The 18,874-nt window shown below is 33.0% G+C and overlaps 1 protein-coding gene across 1 annotated transcript in view; it reads left to right on the top strand.

Moving 5' to 3' along the window:
- The window catches only part of LOC126889755 (uncharacterized), a 1,061,577-nt gene that overhangs the window by 966,413 nt on the left and 76,290 nt on the right, over window positions 1-18,874 (top strand). The window lies entirely within an intron of this gene.

Below are 18,874 nucleotides of genomic sequence, written 5' to 3'. Positions count from 1 at the left end.
AAAAATTGGACCATATGAAATAACAGAAAAACTATCAAATTCCATTTATAAAGTAAATATGAATCGGAAGAAGTCAGACTCTAATCTATTCCATATCTCGAAGCTGGTTCCATTCCCTATACAGGAAGAAGGTCAAGATGAAGATGGTAACGAAAATATTTGAATATTTTCACCTTTGGGAAGGATGATGTAATGAAACTACATATTATACTTTCATTATTTTAATATTGCTGTGCTCCAAGATGTCATCTCAAATTGGAATTTCAAATTGGAACGCAGTCATCCAACGTTAGAAATTCGGAACACACTCCTGGCCTGCCGAACCGTCACTAGCTGAGAAGAGATTGGATTGACAGACGTCGTCATTTATGAAATGTCAAGCATTTATGAAACTTTTATTTTCACTTATTTGTAGAAATAATCATAGATTGGGAATATTGACATTAAATGTCGTTTCTTTATTCTAGGTAAATATTGTAAATGTTGTATTAAAACATGTTTTAATAAAATACTTTATTCTAGAGCAACACAGCTGTCCTTATTCCTATAAATATCATTACATGTATAATAGCAAAACCTACATTTTGTTTGAGAGAAAATTTTTTTTATCACTAATACTTTTTAAGTTATTTTGAAAAAAGTAAATTTTTCAAAAATTTTTAGAATTTTTTTTTACTATAAAACCAAATGTTTTAAAAAATAAGTACTTCAAACCAATCAGACCTACAGATCATATAAATAATACACATACAGTTAAAATACATGGTAAAGCGGTAACGATTAATTTTATTTGGGGTGCTATATAGAGGTAGGTTTTCACGATTTTTTTAACAAAAAAAGGGGTCAACTTTTTTTTCAGTGTAGCTCGTTTATTTCTGCTGCTAGAAGCTTTTGTAAAAACCAAATAAAAGCTGTTTTAGATACTTTAAAAATGTTAATATACTTTTCCCGAAAAGTGCTTAATTTTTCGGTGATTTCGCGTTAAATTATTCGATTTGGAATTAGATAAATAAGAACAAATTTTTCATGAGTTACAACTTTGTAACTTTGAGTTACAACTTTTGCCAAATAATTATAGACGTTACACAATTTTTTTCGTTTTTTTTTTATAAGCTACATTTTTGCTAAGAATATTTTTTTCGATAAAATATTTACTTTTGGAGTTATTTGCGAAAGACATATTTTTCATGAGTTACAACTTTGATTTCACCCAAATAATTACAGACGTTACACAATTTTTACGTTTTTTTATAAGCTACATTTTTACTAAGGATATATTGCGAAAAACCGTCTGAAAACGTAGTGTTTTTTGTCGAAAAATCAATATTTTCAATCGCGAATAACTCGAAAAGTATTGACTTACGTAAAAAACTTTATAGAACAAAAGTTGCTTATATATGTCAATTTATCAATTTCCGGGCTTATTTTAAACATGCGTTTTTCACCCCCGAGAAGGGGTGACTGTCATCTCCCAAGTAAAAGCAACCAACGGCACAAATTCAACTTTGAAGTGGAGGGTAAGTAGAACCTAAATCCAAATTTTCATGCAATTCGGAGTTGCCCCTGAAAATTACATTCTAAAACGGTCATTTATTGGTCATGCTCAAAATATTTTTAAAAACTATGTATATACCGGAGAATACACAACAAACTTGAGCAAGACATTAGTGACACATAATTTGAATTTCGAAATGCACTGGGAACGAGGGAAGCCCTATTCGCTGTAAATGTACTTGTGCAAAGGTGCTTTTAATCAGCCAGTATGTATTTGGATTATATTACAAAAAAGCCTTCGATAAGGTCAGACATAACCGCCTTATCGAATTATTTGAAAAAACAAACTTAGACATAAGAGACGTCAAGATCATTAGAACTATCTATTATAATCGTATCGCTGTGGTAAAAGAGAACAACGTTTTTTCAAATGAAATACAGATTGAGAGGGGCGTCAGACAGGGCTGTGTACTGTCTCCTACCTTGTTCAATTTGCATTTAGAGAAAATAGTCCAGAAATCACCAGAAGAACTAACTACGGGAATAAAAGTAAATGGTCGACCAATTAATAACATACGGTTTGCCGATGACACTATTTTATTAGCGGAATGTCTTTACTAGCGGAAGATTTACAACACATGGTTGACAGATTGGCAGAAATCAGCGAAGAAAACGAACTGTCCCTAACCACAAAAAAGAATGTGTGTGTACTTTGTACGCACGTAAGAAGATATTCTTCTATTATATAATAGGTAATTTAAACGAAGTAAATATACTTAAAAGGTTATTTGTACTTATTTTATTTAAAAATCATACTAACTTTCTTATCTACCACTTTCAAAAAAGAAGAGTATCTTCAAAAATTATATAATAATATACTTACAATCATAAAATCTATAAAAAAAAATAAAAAAATAATAACTTGCTTGGGGCTTGAACCCACTTCACGTCTACCGCGCCGTACGAAAGTTGACGCCATTTCAAACTGCACCAAACTCTCGTATACGTAATGTGGGAATATATACAAACTAAACGTTTACACCATAAATTTATATGAAGTTAATAAAATTATTAGTTTGATTTTTGTCGAAATAAAATACAACAAAATATAGAGTAAGAAAACGATATATGAGATGAAGATTTGTAGAAAGTTTGTTCGTAATCAGATTATGTAAATTATTAAAGCATTGCCTACTAATAGGTAACTACATTATTTTGTTTACATTTTCCAAATAGATAGGTATTGAAACTACTAGGTATTTCCAACTGAAACATTTAAAATTACGTACCTGCGGCTTTACAAAACTATTTAAAAAGTCACTATAATTATAAATTTGATTTTATTTCTGTCCGCACATCAATAAAAACTAATATTATACAATATTTTTGTTTACCGATAACCTCCATATTGAACAATTATTGAGAGATTATTTCAAAATTTCATCACCCAATCAGAGCCCGTATAACAACTAATACCATACTGTCGGTGTGCGCATGGGCGGAGATCAATCAAATTTTACCCTCAATCGATTCGCCGCTAAAGAAGAATATCTTCAAAAATACACAATTCATGGTAATAACAAAAGCCCAACAGCGCCAAAAAAGCAGAACAATACATGGAGAACAAATTAAAAAAGTTGAAAGATATAAATACTTGGGTACAATAATTATTAATGAAAATAATGAATACACAGAATAGATTAAAGCAAGAATAGGACAGGCAAGAAATGCTTTCAACTCACTGAAAAAAGTATATTGTAGCAGGGATATTGTAATTTTTTTAAAGATAAGACTTATGAGATATTACTTGTTCTCCGTATTAGTCTATGGGTTGGAGACTTGGACATTAAACAAAGATGTTTCGGAAAGATTAGAAGCCTTCGAGTTATGGGCCTACAGCCCATAAGTTGTGTTGAGAAGACTGGGAAAAGAAAGAATGAATACACAGAAGAGATTAAAGCAAGAATAGGGCAGGCAGGAAATGCTTTCAACACACTGAAAGAAGTATACTGTAGCAGGGATATTATATTATAATTCCTTTAAAGATAATACTTATGAGATGCTACTTGTTCTCCGTATTATTCTATGGGTTGGAGCTTGGACATTAAAGAAAGATGTTTCGAAAATATTAGCAGCCTTCGAGTTATGGGCCTACAGTACATAAGTTGTGTTTAGAAGACTGGGAAAAGAAAGAGAGGTTTTACAAAATACAATTAAACTTAGAAAACTGCAATATCTGGGAATGTCTTGAAGATCTACAACAAATGGTTGACAGATTGGCAGAAGTCAGCGAAGAAAACGAACTGTCCCTAAAAACAAAAAAAGAATGTGTGTGTACTTTGTACGCACGTAAGAAGTTATACTTCTATTATATGATTTAAACGAAATTAATATACTTTTTATTTATATTTTGTTTAAATATTAAACTAATTTATACTTACTACTTCTCAAACATTTTTATTAGAACAGTGCCAAAAATTAAAATAATAAAAGAATAAAACACACACAAACACATTAAACTTAAACAAGCCACAAATGATGTCTGAACATTAATTGTCGAAATTTTTTTTAACTAAATACGTATTTTCTGAAAATAAAATTATATAATAAATATACTTACAATCATAAAATGTATTAAAAAAAACAAAAAAGAAAGTTTCTATTGGGACTCGAACCAGCGCTGATAAGAGCGGTTGGTATTGGAATTCATTCGCCTTCTCCGCTTAGCCACGGACACTATGTGTCATTATTTACGAAGATCGACTAACTAAACGGATTAAACTTGTGATATTTTGATATTTTGAAAATTGATCAAATTATTTTAATTTTGAATTGAAATGATTTAGAATTGAAAAAATACAACAAAACATAGAGTAAAAAAATAATATATTAGGTGAATATTGATAGAAATTTTGATGGTAATCAAATTATATAAATAAAAGTATTACATACTATGTATTTTGGCAGATCAAATAGGTAGGTTTATACCCATGATACATTAACAATTATTACGTACCTGTTGCTTTTAAAAACTATTTAAAAGTCACTACAATATTATAAACTTTTTTGTTTCTGTCCTCACAACAATAAAAATAATATATTATACATTTGTTTACCTTTACCTTTACCTCCAAACCACAGCTGCCATATCTGATAACTTTTGACATGTCATTTGAACATCCAATCAGAACAAAGTTATAATGCGCATGCGCCGGGCTGATAGGTTTTAACATATAAAAAAATCACCCTCTATCGCCGGTAAAGAAGTATAACTTCAAAAAGACACAATTCATGGTAATGGCAAGAGCTCAACAGCGCCAAAAAAGCAGAACAATGCATGGAGAACAAATTAAAAAAGTTGAAAAATATAAATACTTGGGTACAATAATTATTATTAATGAAAATAATGAATACACAGAAGAGATTAAAGCAAGAATAGGACAGGCAAGAAATGCTTTCAACACACTGAAAAAAGTATATTTTAGCAGGAATATTACAATTTCTGTAAAGATGACTTATGAGATGCTACTTGTTCTCCGTATTATGCTATGGGTTGGAGCCTCATACATTAAAGAAAGATGTTTCGGAAAGATTAAAAGCCTTTGAGTTATGGGCCTACAGCCCATAAATTGTGTTGAGAAGACTAGGGAAAGAAAGAGAGGTTTTAAATACAATTAAAGTTAGAAAACTGCAATATCTGCGACATGTCATGAGATGGGAGCGTTATAATTTATAACTTCTTCTTTTTCTTCTTCTTCTTCCTTCTTGTATGTAGGCTTTAAAGCCTGTTTCTTCTTTAATATTAGCCTCCTAAATTATTTAAGTTATACCACCATCTTTTTCTTGGTCTGCCAATACTTCTTCGTCCATTTGGTGACTTATCTCGTGCTATTCGTACTATCCTATCCTCTGTCATTCTACTAATGTGTTTGTTCCACTCCTGTTTCCATTTTGTCACCCATCCATTTATGTCTTCTACATAACATGATCTTCTAATGTTTTCGTTAATCTCCCTATCCAACAGACTTTTCCCTGATATTCGTCGGAGTATTTTCATCTCTGTTGTTTCTAGTAGTCGTCTCGTTTTATATGTGTCAGGTCTTGTCTCCATCGTGTAATATAGATCTAATTGCTGCTTTATAGATTCTTGCTTTTGTGTCTTGTCTTAGGTGTTTGTTCTTCCAGATTTTGTCATTAAGGGACCCCACCGCTTAACTTGCTTTTAAGCTTTGTTGTCGTACTTCCTCTTTAACATCTCCGTAACTGGTTATATCTATTCCCAGATATCGAAACCTTGCTTCCTGCTTTATTTTTGTTATTTTTGATTTTAAATCGTAGTGGGTATTTAGATGTTATCATACATTTGGTTTTTTCTGCTGATATTATCATATTGTATTTCTTGGCTGTTGTATTGAAAATGTGTGTTAATCTTTGGAGATCGTCTTCTGTCTCGGCGATTATTGCGTCGTCGCGTCGTCTGCATAACATAATATTTGGATTTCTTTGTTCCCCATTCTGTAACCATGACCTTTACGTACTGCTTCTATTATTTCGTCCATTATTATATTAAAGAGCAGTGGGCTTAATGAGTCACCTTGTATGACTCCGCTTTGTACTGGTATATAACTGCGTAGTTTTCCATTTATCTTTGCCTATATTCGATTATGAAAATAGATGTTTTCGATGGTTTGTATAATATTGATTGGTAAGTTTCTACTATACAGGTAATGTAAGACGTCTTCGACTTGGATGCGATCGAAAGCCTTTGACAGGTCTATAAAACATAGATATGCTGGTTTATTGTACTCAATGGCCTTTTCTGTGATTTGTCTCAGTACAAATACGGCGACTACGCAGGATCTTCCGGATCTGAATCCTTGTTGTTCATCTGATAAAGTTGTTAGTTTATTGGTTTTGTTGATTAGGACTTTTGTGGTAAGCTTAAGTGCGGTGTTCAGTAGATTTATACCTCTATAATTGTTGGTGTCTTCTTTGTCTCCTTTCTTAAGCATTGGTATCATTATTCTGTTTCTTCATGTGTCTGGTATCTTGCAGTGCAATATTAGTTTTTGTATAAATATAACTTGATGCAGTTAATAATACAAGGAAGAATACAGGGTAGAAGAAGCCATGGAAGAAGACGCATCTCCTGGTTAAACAATTTGAGAGCTTTGTTTAACTTCACTTCTGCTAATCTCGTAAGAGCAGCGGTATCTAAAGTGCGAATTGCCATGATGGTTGCCGACCTTCTTAGAGGAGATGACACATGAGAAAGAAGTATCTCCTTTTTTTAGTTCTGAGTAGTCGCCTTGCCGTGCTCTTGTTCTGTGAAAATCTCCTTTATTCTCATCTGTAGGGTCTTGTAACATTTTTAATCTTTTGTGAGTATTTATTTTCCCTTTTTATTCATCTAACTAAAGTATTCGTTTCATTTCTGATTGGTTTATAGTGGTTGTATGACATTTATTGTTAACAATAACCTACATTTAGTTTTTACTTAGAAGTAAAAATATGCTTTATTGTCATGAAAAATTGTACAATTTTATCGACAAAGCTTATAAAAAGTCAAGAAAACAAAACAATAACAATCCAATTTACTAAAATTACATAAATCGTCAATATATTTACAATAATAACAATAATAATGAAGTTAAACAGAAGTAATCAATTGCAAAATTTAAGTAAATTGCAAATGCATAGTTTACCTAGTAATTAATAAGTTTAAAAGTTAAGCTGCTGCATATGACACCCAAATATAGACAAAAAAATGATAATAAAAATACTACTTGTGCAAAGGGTACTGTAATTTCTTAGTTATTGATTAAGAAAATCTTCTACTGAATAATATGGTCTTTCAGATAGGTAGGCTTTTGTCAGTTTACGGAATTTGGGGAAAGATGCTGCAGATTTAAGTTGTAGAGGGAGATGGTTGTAAAGTTTTTTTGCGGAATATAATATAGATTTCTTTACTAACTCAGAGGACGGAGTCGGCATATAGACGTCAAACGTAGAATTTCTCGTGAAGTAGTCATGATTAGGTCTTGGTGGAAAGACATGTAGATGTTTACGAATTAAGCAAACAGTTTCTAAAATATACAAAGATGGAAGGGTTAAAATTCTGTGATATCTGAAGTAACTTCTGCACTGTGTTGTTCTTCTGAGGCCAAACAGATATCTAATTGCTCTTTTTTGTAATTTGAAAATAACATCGAATTGGGCAGCTGTACCAGAACCCCAAAAAGGAAGACCATAACGAAGATATGACTCGAACAAAGAAAAATATGTTATTTTGGAAGATGCTAAATTGAGTTCATTCGAAACAGATCTTATAGCATAGCAAGATGAGGATAGTTTCTTCCTTAACAAATCGATATGGTGGGACCATTTAAGGTTGCTGTCTAAAAAAATACCAAGAAATTTTACAGAATCAACGGTACTGATCTGGCTGTTATTAAGAGGTAAGGGTTGAAGGACTCCTTTATAAGACAATGCTACTGTTTTATCTACGTTAAACGAGAGTAAATTAGAGTCAGACCAGGTTTTATTGTAAGTAGATCAGAAGTTATAGTAGCATGAAGAGTTGCAATATTTGAGTTGCTCCAAGTGATACTGGTATCATCAGCAAAAAGAAAGACTTTTCCATTGATTTTTAAACTAGTGATGTCATTAATAAAGATAAGGAAAAGTAGAGGAGCCAATACTGAACCTTGAGGTACCCCACATACAATGTTTTTGAGACTAGAGTCTGTATCATTTGCTCTAACCAGTTGTTTCCTATCATCCAAGTAAGATTGGAACCAATCTAAAGAAATATCTCGAATTCCGTAGAAATTTAGTTTTCTTATCAAAATGTTATGATTTACACAATCAAAAGCTTTGGCGTAGTCACAAAAAACGGTGGCAGTGTGAAGATTATTGTTCAGTGCTTGATAAACCTCATGTAGTACAGAAAAGATGGCATCAGTGGTGCATTTATTATTTAAAAAGCCGAACTTATTTTGTGATAAAATGTTGTTTTTAACTAGAAAGGACATAAGTCGGGCTTTTATGAGTCTCTCAATAATTTTGGAGAGTACCGGTAGTAGTGCAATAGGTCTATAATTGCAGGTATTAGATATTTCACCACCCTTATGAAGAGGAATAATGATGGCTGTCTTCAGGCACTCTGGAAATTTACCTTTCTCAAAGGAATCATTAATTAGTGAGATGAGGGCTTCTAACACATTTTCTGGGAGATTAGAAAAAATTTTTATCGATAGACCATCAGTACTACAGGAGGATTTGCTTTTGATACTATTGATTGTTTGGATCAGTTCAGATTTATCGACTGGTTTTATAAAGAATGAATTCAAGACCTTTCTTGAATTAGGGAGATAAGCAATGGGATCTTGTTGTGGCAAAATAGTTGATGTAATATTTTTACTCACATTAACAAAGTATTCATTTAGATTTTCAGGATCTGGAAGGGAAATTGTTTTAGCAGTGTGGGTTTTATTTCGAAGATCGTTTTTATGGACCAAATTTCTTTTGCAACACTTTTTGAGCTTCCCAAACGGTTATGGTAGTAGTCTTTTTTAGCTGATTTGATAAGTTTAAGATAGGTTGCCCTGTACTTGGTGATATATTCAGTGATAGAGACGTTAGTAGTAAATTTCCTGATATAGAGAAAAGAACGCATATTCTTGGAAGATATTCGGATACCTTTAGTAGTCCAGGGTTTGCGATGTTTTGGCTTAATTGCAATTAAAGGAAATGCTTTATTGAAGATACAGACAAGCTTATCCAAAAAAGAACTGAAATTATTATCCACGTCCATAGCAGGAAAGCGCCACTCAGAGGTTAAGCATAAATTTTGGAAATTACGAAAGTTCCGGGTGGAAAAAATCCTGCCTAAACGTCGGGTTTTCGAGGAGGGTTTGCTCAAGATATTAAACTTCGTATAAACTGCTTCATGATCAGATAGTCCAGCATTAATAATTGTAGAGTGGACGTCAAGAGGTGAAAAATCTGAGACATACTGAGTCATCAAGACAATACTTCGCCCTACAATAAAGGAAATTTTTGTCTCTACTTATTTGCGATCCATTTTTCAGTGTTTTTATACTTTATATAACGTATTTAATATAATATATTCGGACATCTTAACATAGAAACTTTTCTCACACCTTATTACGCCAGATTTCATTTAGACACTCGGACTGTGCCGTTTCCTTCCCTTTATTTTTAATTCAAACTTTTTGAAGTAACTCTCAGTGAGCATCTCAAAGAGACAAATAAATAAATAATTCCCCATAGACGCATTTTCTGAGCCGACGTTTCTATTCCCGAGGGATAAACGAGCCCCAGAACCTCCGTTGGACGACTATTAGAGGGTTGCTCACACTAGTAAGCTTTTCAATGTGCGGTTGAATATTACCCGACGGTACTAGAAAATTCAACAAGCTTTAAATGTGCGGTAAATATAAGTTTAAATAAACGATTTGATTTAAAAGATGAAATAATTTAATGCCTTAATAGTATATTAAGTATGGAGAACGGTAAGGGTTTTATACCGATCGAAGACAATACGCTATCCAGTAGCTTCAAACGAATAGTTTTTAAACATTTTATTAGCTTTTGTACAAAAAACCGTCTATCTACTAAAATCCACGTTAGAAAATATGCGGCACTGGGGAAAAACCCCGTCAGTCAATGCATTTGTATGGAAGAACCCCGTGAGTCAAATGATATTGTAGTAATCCGTTACCGGAGTTGGTTTAGCCTCCAGAATTGAAAAAACTTAAATGGTTGTTTTCTCGAAATTTACTTTTTTTGACTGACGGGGTTTTTCCCCTGTGCCCTTCAATTGTTATTATTATTGTCTGAGATCGGTTACCCTTAACGTTCGACATGCTTATAACGTTTTTTGCACGATTGATACCATTATAAATTATAAAATTAAACATTTTCGTCATATTGACTAGTTTCATTCATTTTATCAAGATAGATACTTTGGTTGTTAGGTAGTAGTTAGGGTGCATAACAACAATGGAGAATTGAGTTTTTATTTAGTTGTCAATAATTTTAAGTACAATTTTGATTATTATAAATTAAAATACGAGCGAAAGTGAATTTGAAGAAATTGAACGGGCTTGGGAAGAAGGGTGTTCCGCAATTATTCCCGAAAAATCCAAAATCCGTTATCAAAATACCTACCAAAGTTTTAAAAAATGGTGCGAAGGCAAGAATTTAAGAATCGAAGAAAAGACTCTATTGGCATATTTCGTTCAAAGACATATGCAGTTGAAAGCTCCTGGAAGCCTCTGGGCAGAATATTCAATGATTAAATCCACCGTTTTTCTTTATGATGGCATTGATATTTCCAAGTTTTCAACTTTGATCGCGTATTTGAAGAGAAAAAATAAATTAAAATTAAGAGATTTTTTAACTCGACTGTAAGTGAATTACTTACCGTCGAGATGGAGTACTTACCGTCGAGTTGGATTACTTACCGTCGAGTTGCTAGTAAATGTCACCTACTGATGTAAAATCTGTCACGGTAAACAGTCAAAAATTATCAATCGTGCAAAAATGCTAATAACGGTAAAGAAAAATATACTTGTTTCGTTTAATATTTTAATACAATATTAATAAAGTCGTTATTATTCATAATAAATTATATATATTTATCAAAATATACATATATTTTGACTTAATCCTCTTTGTTTTAGTACAATTCTATATTTTTCCTTTATAGTATCTAAATTTGCTTCTGACTATTTATAATTATTATGCAGTTTATGATTTATCTGTGTTCGTATGTATTGGAAATTACAATACTCATCGTAGTTTTATTTTCATTTACGTTTGTAGCTAAGATAACCTGTTATAGGTTTTATTTCCGTAAACATTGTAATAGATTGTAGACATAAAATTTGTTTTTTAGACATAAAAATTCCCAAGAGTATGTGGGCTTTTTTATCTTTTTTCATAAAGATTTGTACATCTACATTATTGTAAATAAACAAAATTTTCTAGGATTTTATTATCTATAATTATTTTATATCAGTGTTATGACTACATGCGTCTTCATCTTTCGATACCCAGTAACTATATATCTCGGTTCGTCTTGCAGTTTTTCTTTCAGCTCTAATTCTTATTATTATACGGCTTTATGCCTTTCTTCTATGTAACTCAGACAAGGTCTTTCTTAATTTTTTTTTATGTGGCCACATTAGGGTTCGTTTTCGAAATCTACTATTATGTCGTATCTTTACAATTTCTTTTAATTTTGTTGGTTTCTCTCTAATCTATATTTTCCTGTTACAAGTCTTTAGCAATCGATTTCTGATACCTTGAGTTTCCTCTTATACCCCTCCTTGTTCCTTGAGCCGTTGTCAGAGAGTAGTGACACTCTAAATGTTGTTAGGTTGCTGTTTATTGGTATTCGCGGTGTGCTAGTACTTGGAGGAGATACGAGAAACGATCGTGCGCGAATAGCAGAGAAATCTTGCAACTTTCCTAAATAAATCATATTATCAATTGAAATTGTCAAATTGACATATATTTCATACCTATTGTCATTGAAGAAGAAAAATTATATATTGCTCCACAATATTGATATGATAAGCAATTATTATATAAAAGTAAATTTAAATAATTGTATTTCGCTTGCAGTACTGCATTTAAAAATTAATTTTATTTACTGCATACAATTGTTTACCTTTTAATAAGATAACCTAAATCTTACTTTTTCGTCTTATAATTTTTTTGGGCTATGGCTACGGCCCCAGAAACCGGGACTAATATAATTGGCCAATATAATTAAAAGTGCGAAAAATGTTGCTGAGCGTAGAAACCAGGTGTCGCTTTTCCGAACTTGCACGGTCCCAAGAGTTATTTTCAGCATTGGTTTATTGATTTATCTTTTATTACATCTCTTTCTATTTTTTAACTATTGAGGGAGCTTATTTAATATATTTTATTTTCCGCACTTCTGTTTTTTTTTTCGCAGCATCTTCTGCTGGCTTTTCTTTTTATTACTACGTATCCCTTCTCGAATTTCTTTGGGATAATTTTGACTTGGATTTCTCCTATAATTTGTTTGGTATTGTTCCATGCTGCTTGTTGTGTATTCATGTTTAGTTTCTCTAATTCTTCATCAAGTTATTTATAAGGTAGTATTAGAGAGTGATCAGAAGTGGGGCCATGAGCGTAATTTATGTTCATAAAATTGGTCCCAAGTTTTCTTAAGATGAAAAAGTCAATTAAGTCGGGTGTTTTATTTTTATCAGCTCAGTGAGCCAATGGTGCGCTTTCCAGTTTAGTGCCATTTTCCATTTATATTTTTTATTGCTACTTGTAATTCACTCATCATTCTCTTTGCCTTATCCCTATGCGGGGTCGGCTTTCCTAATTGCATTTCTCCACACAATTCTATCTTGGGTCATATCAATGTCAATCCCCTTTACCAACATGTCATGCCTTATCTACTCCCCCAGGTCTTCTTTGGTCTTCCTCTCCTACTGTTTCCATGAATCTGCACTTCAGCTATTCTTCGTATTGGGTGATTAACATCTCGACGTTGAACATGACCAAACCATCTTAACCTATGCTCTCTCATTTTGGCATCAATTGGTGCCACACCTAGACTTCCCCTAATATACTCATTTCTAATTTTATCCTTCTTTGTCACTCCACTCATCTATCTAAGCATTCTCATTTCCGCCACATGCATTCGTTGTTCCTCTTTCTTCTTCACTGCCCAACATTCAGTTCCGTACATCATAGCCGGTCTTATGGCTGTTTTATAGAATTTTCCCTTAAGCTTCATTGGAATTTTTCTGTCACACAACACACCACTCGCTTCTTTCCACTTCATCCATCTAGCCCTAATTCTACTGCATGCATCTCCATCTATTTCTACATTACTTTGTAATACCGATCCCAGGTACTTAAAACTATTGCTTTTTACAATCAGTTCACCATCCAAAGATACCATTTTATTTGTAGTAACTCCATCTTTAAATGAACATTCCAAATACTCTGTTTTGTCCTACTAAGTTTTAAACCTTTTTCCTCCAGAGCTTGCCTCCACTGTTCCAGTTTTTGTTCTAAGTCTCTTTCACTATTTCCTACTAACACGACATCATCAGCATACAGCTACATGTAATTCACTACCCTTTCTATTGGTTAACCCCGAACCCCGGTGATTTTAGCATTAAAGTCTGCACCGATGATAATTTTTTCTCCAAACGTCTTGAGTAACTCTTTTTTTCGTAATTTTCTTTTTTTTAGATTACTTATGTTATGATGGAAAATATTCAGCTGCTATTATTAAGTTATCTTTTTTTTTGTTTTGACACTTATACTAACTTCTTAGATGGCTTCAGTCTCTATACATTTTCTTTCGAAGTACATTATTTTTTTCTATTACTGCTGCTCCTCCAATCCTCCAACACCTGTTTTTGGAGTGAAGAGATTGATAAATATATTGGATAGTCTGTCGGTTTAATGTATGTTTACAACATATGTGAATTTTTTTGTTATTTAATTTAAACAGTATCTCCTGCTGCAACAGGAGCACAGGAAACATACGCAGAGTTAAAAACACAAACAAAAATGCTAGGTTTGGAAATTAACACAGAAAAAACAAAAATAATGACTCAGACGAGAAGAAATATAGTCCCACAAAACATTATACATCAAGATGACATTGAAACGGTTGGAAAGTTTACATACCTGGGAGTAGAAATATATGCCGACGAATCAGAAGATGGAGAAATACGGAAGAGAATAACGCAGGCAAACAGAGCTTATTTTGCCCTCGCCCATATATTTCGGTCCAAAAGTATCCACCGAAATACAAAGATGAGAATCTATAAAACTTTAATTCGACCAATAACATGCTATGGCAGTGAAGCCTGGGTCCTGAAAGAAACATCCAAAAACAAACTCGACACATTCGAAAGGAAAGTACTGAGGAGAATACTAGGACCTGTGAGGGAAAACGGAATCTTCAGAAGTCGATAAAACAACGAACTTTAGTAACTTTATAAGGAAGTACCCCTGTCAGACTTCATTAGAATACAAAAATTGCAATGAGCTGGACATGTGATAAGAATTGGAGAAGACACAGTAAACAGCGACGCACAAGCCCTTTTAGGAGTCTGTGTATGGAGAAGAGCAGCCACAGACAAGCAAGGGTGGAGGCAAAAAATAAATGAGGCCAAGGATCAATTTGGGCTGTAGTGCAGTAGAAGAAGAAGAAGAAGTATCTCGTGCTGATGTAGCAAGAGGGAATTTGCGTTCCAATGTAATATTCTTAATGCTTCCGTCATTTTATTTTCTATTAGTTTTCATGCTATTTAATCTTTCTGGGATTCTTTTATTGAATTCTTATTGCTTGTTTAAGAGTTCTGTTAGTATGTGCATAATGTTTGATCTCGAGTGATGTCATTCTCTACTACTTATTTGGTCCGTTAGTGGCTATTTGGGTTCGGTTAACCTCTCTTGGTTGGTTGGTTTTTGTATAGACATTTCTGTCTGCTGCCTTGTTTTATGGTGTAGTTGTAGGTTTCTGTTTATTCCGTAACTGTTGAAGAGCTATAGCAGTGGTAAACGTAACAAACGAAGATGCCGTTTAACTGTATTCCCAGCGGAAGATCAGCTTGTAGTGACTAATACTCTATCACAGATCCTGTAGTTAAAATCATATTTTTAATATAATAATATTTTGTGCTGTCATTTTTTTATACTGTTTCATTTTAATTTATGAAAATTCATATTGGATGTTTAAAACAGCTTTAATTATATTCTATAAGTTACTCTAATACAGAGTGTTCCAAGGAAAATTTGACCCCACCCCCAGTAACTCAGAAAGCAAGAGTTTCTTCATAATTTAAAAAAACATGTCAATTTGTATTAAAATGGGCCCCTTTCCCTGCCTCGCATCAACCCCCATTTTTTTTAATAGCAAGTGTGGTCGAGTGGCACATCATTTAAAAGATATTTTTTTCTCTACAGTACCGTCTATTTTTTTAATGTGTGGAATAACTAAAGATAATTTTGGATTTAACTAATAACCCGGTCTATACAGACATTTGAAATAAGAAAAATTGCCGGAGAGCCAAATTTTGGTGGAGAGCTAAGGTATACCATAACAAATAAAGTTTTAAAAGTCCCCATCGATCCCATGTGTGCAACAAAAGTTATTCGGGGTCAAAGGTCAAAATTTTAGATTTTTTGGATTTTTTTCGAAAACGGTAAATTTTATCAAAAAAGAACCTTAAACCAAAGTTTTAGATCTTAAAAATCTCTACAAAAATAGTCCTTACTATTTTTTTCCTAAGAGTTGCTATTCCTGAGATATCGCGATTCTAAGAGTCACATTATACATGATATGCACACGCTTCCACACCACCTGTCAGGTAGTGTTCTCGGCGCATTTTTTTACCGCGGTTTCTCCTGTAGACCTACTCCACTAACTGTTTTGACAATTTTAGGATAATTTAAGGAAACAATACCGGTCAAGTTCTAGATATTACCTTATTATTGATATTGATTATTGATATTGCTATTGATTATTAGGTTAACTATTGTTTTGATTTCTTTAGATATTTTAATCAGATTCATATTCTTGAAAGTCTACTTCAACAATCAAGTCTTCTTCGATTGCATCTTCTTCCTCTTCCTCTTGCTGGATGTTCAAAAATTGTTCAAATGTGACTGAGTCATTGGTCTCTTCATTAAAATTACAGAGGTCTTCCTATGTTGTACTAAATTGGACATTTGAGCAAGACTGACCTTGGCAGTTGGTACACGCTAGATAACAAAGCAACCCGACTTTTTTACATCCACATGTGGCACTACAACCTTTTTTGCAATTGCAAAAAATAGTGTTAAGGGAGTTTTTCTGGAGCAGGTGGGAGTAAGGTTTTAATCGGTTTCAGAGTATTATCTATTAATTTCCAACCCCAGTCTTCTGTATTCAGTTCATTGCCTAGCCATGTTTGAACTTGATAATATATACTCGATACAAATGCTGAAAAGCAGATGCTGATGTTGGAGGAAGACATGATAGTTGCACTTGTTTCTTGTTTCGCGTATTTTTTACAAAAGTTAAGTATCGGTATTTATCAAGACAACTAATTTTTTTGGAGCTCCATAAACCGCAAGAAGAAAGCGAATTCCTTCCGTAATTATTGTTTGCGGTGTGGAATCAAGTTCTGTAAAAACTTTACAGCAGTCAGTCAAATCTTTTTTTTTTTCGAATAATTTAAGTACTGAGTACTGACGTTTTGCCCCTTCTGTACATTGCTGACGTAGTGTCGCAGCCGGTTATCGCATGTAAAAATAAAATGTACTTCTGGCATTTGGGACAAGCCGATAAACTTTTAGAAGAATATATTATCTCTGTGCGCTGTTGAGCCCTTCCAGGTTTCAGAAAATAAATAACTTTATCTACTGTAGCCCTTGCAGTAAGCAGTACTACCAAATCAACATCTTCACCAACTACAATTGTTGTGTCGCTTAAATGTTTCAATTGCTATCTCAATTATAATGACATCTGCGTCATTTTTAGCTTGTTTCACTTCAATATTCGCAGCTGTTAATTTGTCAGTTAACATGGAAATGAAACGAGATTTATTATTAATGTTGGCGAAAAATTATTGTTGATTCGCTGAAACTGTCATCAAATATAATCTCGGAACCCGATAATGTTTTTGTAGTTCGACGACGTTGTTCTCCAGCTTTAATATTCTTTAACGAGTCACTGTGGCCATCAAATACCACTGTCACTGTAAGCCCGTAATGTCTGCTAAATGGTAGATGCTTGTAATAAGTACTTAAATTCACTTGAACTTAACCTTTAGCACTAAAAGAAACAGATAATATGAACAAAACCTACGGACAATACTGTAGCCATTGTTTACAATAGACAATCTGTTCTTTTTTAAACAATGGTACCTATAGCCAAATGTTTTTCAAGGCCACGTGGATAGTGGAAATTCAGTTTGGGACTGATTATTTTTTGAAGAAATATTTTCAGAATAGTATAATGTATTATATAAAAGAGACACAAATAGGCATTTATATTTGTCTTAAGTACCACATTATGTATATACGTGGCTTTTAATATGTGCATATAATGTATAAAGTAACTTTTAAAATCGCGATATCTCAGGAATGGTAACTCTTAGGAAAAAAATTGTAAGGACTATTTTTATAGAGAATGTTAAGATCTATGTACAACTTTGGTTTGATGTTTTTTTTTTGATAAAACCGTTTTCGAGAAAAATCCAAAAAATCTCAAATTTTGACCTTTGACTCCGAATAACTTTTGTTGCACACAAGGGATCGATGGGGACTTTTAAAACTTTATTTGATATGGTAAACTCTAGCTCTCCACCAAAATTTGGCTCTCCGGTAATTTTTGTTATTTGCCAACTATTTTGATGAAAAAGTTGACCGGATTTTAATTTATAATAGACTTGTTAAGTCCAAAATTATCTTCAAACTTATTACGTAAATAAACAAAAATAGAGCGTCATTTAGAGAAAAAAATTACCTTTCAAATGATGTGCCACTCGACTACACTTGCTATTTAAAAAAAGTGGTGGTCGATGCGGGGCGCATCTAAACATTCCGTATATGTATTTGGACCATAGGAGTTTTCTATTGGTTCGTTGCAGCACGCGGTAATATTTTAACCAATAGGCGGCGAGGTTCCAGATGCATATACGGAATGTTAGTCGGTCCCAAATTCATATACGGAATTTTAAATATCGTACACCGAAAAAGATAAGTTTTTTTAGAGTTTATTTGACTAAGATTTCGCTTTCTCAGAATTTTTAATGACTTGCACGTGTTTCATTCACAGTCATTTGTTTCGAGCTTCTGTCATGTGTCACATAATATTAGTATATGTACGACATACGTTATTGGTATATACAATAATACAAAACAAAAACGTATGACGTAGATATATTAATATTATGTGACACATGACAGAAGCTCGAAACAAATGACAATCGATGAAAAGCCCTATATATCAATTATGATGTCACTACCTCTATCATAATGAACTTTATTATGATACAGAGTTTCATTCAGATACAGATTTTTAACTAATAAGGCTTTTCATCGATTGTCATTCGTTTCGAGCTTCTGTCATATGTTGTATAATCTTTGTAATATAATAAATATACACGGATTATACGACATATGACAGAAGCTCGAAACAACTGACTGTGAATGAAAAGCCCTATAGAATCGCGATATGACATTCGCGATAAAGGTGGCACACGCGCAGTAACCAATGGCGAGTCAAATACAAACGCTTTGACAGTTCTCAATATGTAAACAAACTGTCAGACTGACAAACTACTTAATTTGTTTG

The sequence above is a fragment of the Diabrotica virgifera genome, chromosome 8 (assembly GCF_917563875.1).
Source record: "Diabrotica virgifera virgifera chromosome 8, PGI_DIABVI_V3a".
Classification (NCBI taxonomy): Eukaryota; Metazoa; Arthropoda; class Insecta; order Coleoptera; family Chrysomelidae; genus Diabrotica; species Diabrotica virgifera.
The sequence above is the reverse complement of the archived record's forward strand: the minus strand, read 5'-3'. Positions and strand labels throughout refer to the sequence as shown.